The sequence below is a fragment of the Dendrobium catenatum genome, unplaced genomic scaffold (genome assembly GCF_001605985.2).
Source record: "Dendrobium catenatum unplaced genomic scaffold, ASM160598v2 original_scaffold_21676, whole genome shotgun sequence".
NCBI lineage: Eukaryota > Viridiplantae > Streptophyta > Magnoliopsida > Asparagales > Orchidaceae > Dendrobium > Dendrobium catenatum.
In genome coordinates this window covers 300450-306449 of record NW_021340136.1, presented here as the reverse complement: position 1 = coordinate 306449, position 6000 = coordinate 300450, and positions in this window count along the sequence as shown.

Genomic DNA, 6000 nt, shown 5'->3' with positions numbered 1-6000 from the left:
CAATCAATTTATTTATTGTTGAACTTTATATATTTCAAGATTTAAGATTTAAAATCCTAATGTATTCAAACATTCATTAAGATTTAATTTAGGTTTAACTTTGGTCATGCTGAAACAAATTTTCAAGTGAATTTAGTAAATGGTATATTTATACTATTTAATAGGCTTCATTTGATGAAATTTCTTACTTCTTTCTAAAGTAGAAAGTACAAAAAATTTTAGTTTAAGCATTTTTTTTACAAGAAACTAATTAGAAAAACAATAAGAATATTGTCCAAACGAACCTAAGTACAAAAATTAATTTTAAGCTCGTTGGGATGACTTTTCTACTATATCTAAAGCATTTTTAGTAAAAATTAATTTTTGTTATTAGAAAGCTGCTTTAAGAAGCAATAAGAAAGTCGTCACAAACGAGCCTAATCTACTTTCAATCAAATAGCCCCTTAGGGTTTTGAATATTAGTTTGTTGTCGTAGGCAATTATGATGATATTTGAGATTTTGAGTATATATTTTAGCATAATTTTATTTTGATAATTTTTAAAAGTATTAAGATTAGATAAATTTAATTAAATATAATGCATTAAATATAAAATATTTAATCTAATAAAGAATATTAATTGATAAAAATATATTAGTTTAAATGAAGGAGCTTTATATTGAACTTTGATGGTTATTCATCAACTTTAATTATATTGTTTATGACATAAATTAGTTTTCTTTTTCAGATGATGAGGATAAATTACAAGTAAATGTGGCTCAAATTCGATAGTCATCTGGAAATCATATGTATCCTTTAACCAATGGCTGACACATTTTGCATAAACAAACTTATATGAGTACTATATCGCATTCAAAGAGTAATTCATAGCTTTAAATGATATTATTCATGATCTATTAATGGCTAAAAATTTATGCACTTATAGTATTAATTATTATGCAATGTTAAATATTCATCACGTACATATAAAATATATAGCTAATCATTTTTTTAACGTGAGGTACCAGAGCTTTAATTGAAATAGCTATTAAATAATGATCAAGTTACACAATTTTAATAAATTAATGTGAAGTAATAGTCTGAAAATATCTTCATATATAATATTGCAATTTATTATAGAGATGTTTATATATATCAATTTATTGATGTAATGATCAGTAAGATTTCATTCTCTTATATATCTAGATTATTGGGACCAATATTTATTTATTGATTATTAAGTGAAGCAAAATGAAATATAAAATATGTATAAATTGTATGTATATGAATGATATAGTTGTTTTGCTTGAACTTATTTTATAATAAAATTTAGAGGCTCTGCATAGATTAAATAAAAAATAAAAATGATGGTGTTCTTCCAAATTAAAATTGGGCGTCACATTATGACCAACTAACATTATCAAGTGCCCATTAGGTGCTTGAGGGCTCGAGCCTCTTGGTGTTAGGGTGTTTGCCCAGAACGACAACAATTATATACTATAAGCACCCGTTATATACTAATTATTTTTTCTTTCTTTATATAGATTGTTCTTTTTTAGTTGACCTTTTTTGTACTTTTTTTCTCCCACTAAAGATAACATTTCTAAATATAAATTAAGGTTTTTTTTTCTCAAAAATTTTAATATTATGAAAAATATTACAGGATATATAGCAAGTAAAAAAAATTATGAACATACACAATTTTAAATTTTTTAAGTAGCAACATTCATAATAATCACAAAAAACTATTACATGTAATATATTATAAATTATTATTGAAATATATAAAATAGTCCATTTATAGCCAAAATATTTCAACTTCTCTCCATTCAACGAATTATAATTTAAAATTAATTTGATATTATCTTATGGAATTTTAAATATAAACTATTGAATACAAATAATGAAATATAATATTTTTTTTAACCTTTTATAATATAACTAGAAGGTTTTTTTCGTCAATGATAAGTGGCAAAAAATTATAGTGATAATTAAAATATTATATGGATAGGATAAAGAGACAGGAGATAAATTTCAAATTATACTTTGCATGTATAAAAGTTTAAATTCATTATAGAAAAAAAATTAATATATATATACAAAATAAGGTGAGCATACGGCGGCTCCACTTTCGATTCTGTTAATTGGGAGCTTGAGCTATCACAAAGAGGTTTTTGAATTTGAGTCTTGTGTTATATTATGTATGTATGAGTTGCCTTACTCAGCAAGGCTGCATCCCAGTTTTTAAAATTCACTTATTAAGTAACATGATTAAAAGGTAGCTCACTTTCTTCACTATTGAAGAAAGAGCGATAATACAAAGATCAAACGTCCACAAAAGGACAATATACGAACAAGGCTTAATTTATTTTTCAATTGAGAATATAAAAAAAAATGTCCATGAGCGAACAAATATACCAACAATATAGTCAAATCTGTTAGTAATATGAAGATGAATGTGATTTCTAAGTCAGTTGTCGATGGAAATGATGATCGTCGGTGGCAATTGCTAGTGGTGATCGTTGGCAGTGATGGATGAAAAATGCAAGAGAATTCTCTCTATATCTCTCTTTCTCTTCCTTTCTCTCCCGCATGTGAAAAATGATGACCTATTTATAAAATTTTTTAGAGTTGTATATTAATTCTATAAATATATAAAATATCTAGAGTAAAGTTGGAGTGCTCCATCAAACGGGCATGTATTTATTCCTTTGATTATAGAGCTTTCATCAAACATTTAAATGCCTTAATTATATCAAAATAAAGTGATCTTGGGCTCGTTGAGCCGCTCGATTCAATTATAAGCATTATATATTTGGAGATTATTTGGTTATCTAATTAATACTTTGAAGCTTCCAATGTGCTTCAATCCTTAATTTGAGCCCATTTGACTCGGATTGGATCAATTTTAGTGTCATTGGGTTCATCTTGTCTATGTATTCATTTTGAATGTAATGTTAAGATCAGAATTAAGATGGTCCAAATTTAATTTGGAAAGTTTTCATTTCAAACATGCCTCAAAATTAGAGCTTAATCAAGATAATTTTTTGTAAATGTCATTTTACCATACTTTGGACGTCAAAGCTCGCAGAGTCTAAAAATATATGTTTGATCTTTCAAAAATGTTATGGCATAAAGCTATTTTTTTTTATAATTACGAGGCACAATTACTCCCTAGATGTCAATGTGGACTCCCTCGTGGTCTTGAACAATTAAAACATCCTTACTATTAATTTTAAACTTTCCTTGAATTGATGTGTGATCATATAAAAAATATTAAATAATCACTGTAAAATATTTTAAGTTGTTCAAAAAGGACAGTAGAAAATGGTCCTGGGGCCATAAAAATATTGGAATATGGCTAGCCGGGATTGAAATTGGGCCACACTAGACCATGCACAATTGGGGTGGCCAACTAGGCTAGCCACCTACTATCAGGCGCATCTTAGCGCCACTAGCACCGCGTGTACTCGTGTGTTGTATGCGTGTTACTTGCACATTAACTGCGTGCCTGTGATACCCGTATGCTACCGATGCGCCTTTAGCATGAACGCCATCTGGCGCCTGCTCAGTTGTCCTAGGCGTCATTTGGCTCCATATTGGGGCACGTTTTGCACCTTCCCTACTTAAGTTTTTTTTTTTAATTTTTGTCTTCTTCCTTTCTTTGTTTGAAAAAAGAAATATATTTAAGATTATTTAAAAAAGCATTATTATTATTATTATTTTAAAAATTAATTTTAAAGAAAAATTTCTCTACTCTTTCTATAAAGATATTTTTCTCTTTTTTTTAAAGAGGTTTTTTTTTAGAACACTTATTATTATTTTTTAAGAGATCTCTCTCTCTCTAACTCTCTCTAACTCTCTCTTTGAAAAGTTTTTTTTCCTCTTTTTTTAAAAGCCATGTAACTACTTCATCAATGAAAGTTCGTGAAGGACCTGAAGGTTGTTAAACTTTAAGATCAAGCTCGAGACTAACTAAAGCAAAAAAGAAAATCTTTTTATCTTTTTAATAATATATTTAAAAAAAAAATTATCCCACAAGCGGAAGCAAATTAAATTCATAATTATCAGAAGTTTTTAATCACACTAAAACATAAATAAGTGTTGGAAATTAAAGGTGAAAAAAGATTAAAAAACGAACACATCAGATTTTATTAATGGTTCGATCAATCTGACATATGTCACTCTCCGGAGGCCCTCCCAGTATTGCACTAATCTTTTAGTGTCTCTCATTTGGCGCCCCATAGCTAGGCGGGGAAGCCCTTACAAAATTTCTCCAATTACTCGGTAGACAGAGTACTCGATTTTTTTCACCTCACTGGTGAAGGTAGATGGCCTGGATTCTTTTATCTCCTCTTAGAGTAGACAGAGAACTTGAATCTCTTTTACTCCCTCTTAGAGTAGGTAGAGAACATGAATCTAATGCTAAAGAATACTTCCCTAGAGCCACAAAGGAATCAAGAAAGCAGCTTGAAAAGATAATGGAAACCTTACTTATAGTAAACTTTGTGAATCTTTCACAACTCCCTCAAAAAGAATCTTTCCATTTATTCTCTCTCAAAGGTCTCTCTTCCTCTAAGCTCCCTCTCAAATAAATCAACAGTAAAAGATTTCCAATAAGAAATATATAGCTTAAAAAGAGCCTCCAAGAAGTTCTAAATTTCAATAATAGCGATTATGATCTACTAGTCCAATCGTGAGATCATCCTATACGATTAGTTCAAAACAACCCTTACACATAGTATGAACAATCATTGTCCTGCGACGTCATGTTCAAGTATTTGTATTGATCGTCCAGTCCAATTCTGCGGATCGTACGGTACAATTTGTTTTAAGTTACTATATTGATTGCTTGCACGGAATGCGGTGATGGGTGACGTTTTAAATATCGTTTCATAATCTATTTCGGTTTGTCCTGTATGATCGACTTGTATGATTAAAAAATCATGGTTTTCATCTTGGACGATGTGGGATGATCAAGTATCATCCCTGTATCCATCGATCGCTAGTATGATAGTCATCGTTCATCCTGTATAATTTGATCGAATAATTCAATCATAATTAGTCCCTAATCACATGATCAATTAGAATAATCTGCATAATATCATATTACGATGATTATTTATTGTACGATTATAACATAATTTAATATTAATATTTATGCGCTAAATTATGATTAGCGATTATTTTATTATAATTCATAGAATGATCGATAATCATGATATATATGGATTGTACAATATGATTAGTTAATACTCTTAATTAACAGATGTGCCCAATGAGGATATTTTATTTATTTTTAACTAGTCGTTTAGTACGATATACATTGTACTGTACGAATAGTTCAAAAACAAAAATTATCTAACTCACCAACTCACTCTCTTGAGTGTGTGTGTGCAAGGTTACTCGGCTCAGTGTCACCAATACATGATTTGACTCAAAAGAATAAAAGTATATTGAAATTTTAAATTACAGACAGACTCAACCCTAGTCTAACCAATACTTGAGCTAGATTAACGTTGCCAGTAAACTTATGAACCTGAAATGTTAGTGCATAGGACAACAAAAATAAATATGCAATATGACAGTGATAAAAAATAATATTTATTCACAAAATCATAATAAATTCGAGCAGAGATTTGCAACAATCAATTCATGAAACTCTCTTCCTTAAATGATTTCATTACACTTTCTTATTTAGGGTTATGAAACTCTTCTCCTCCCCATTCAATATAAATGCCCTTTCGTGGGAGTAGGGATTGGCATCCTCTCTCTTCCAATCCCTCTCTTGCTCTTCTTATTCTTTTTTAGAGGATATTCCCATACCTTGAATATGCACTATCTCATATCCAAGCGTCAGTGTCCTCTTTATATAGAAAAATTGCTCTTGCCCCTCGCATTCATTTTTATCTCATTTTTCTTCTTATATCAGAGATATTCCATTATCTTGAATAAAGGTATTTCCTATAACTCCAATACCAAAACCACTTATTGTATGCATAATTTTCCTCGTCCTCTTTTC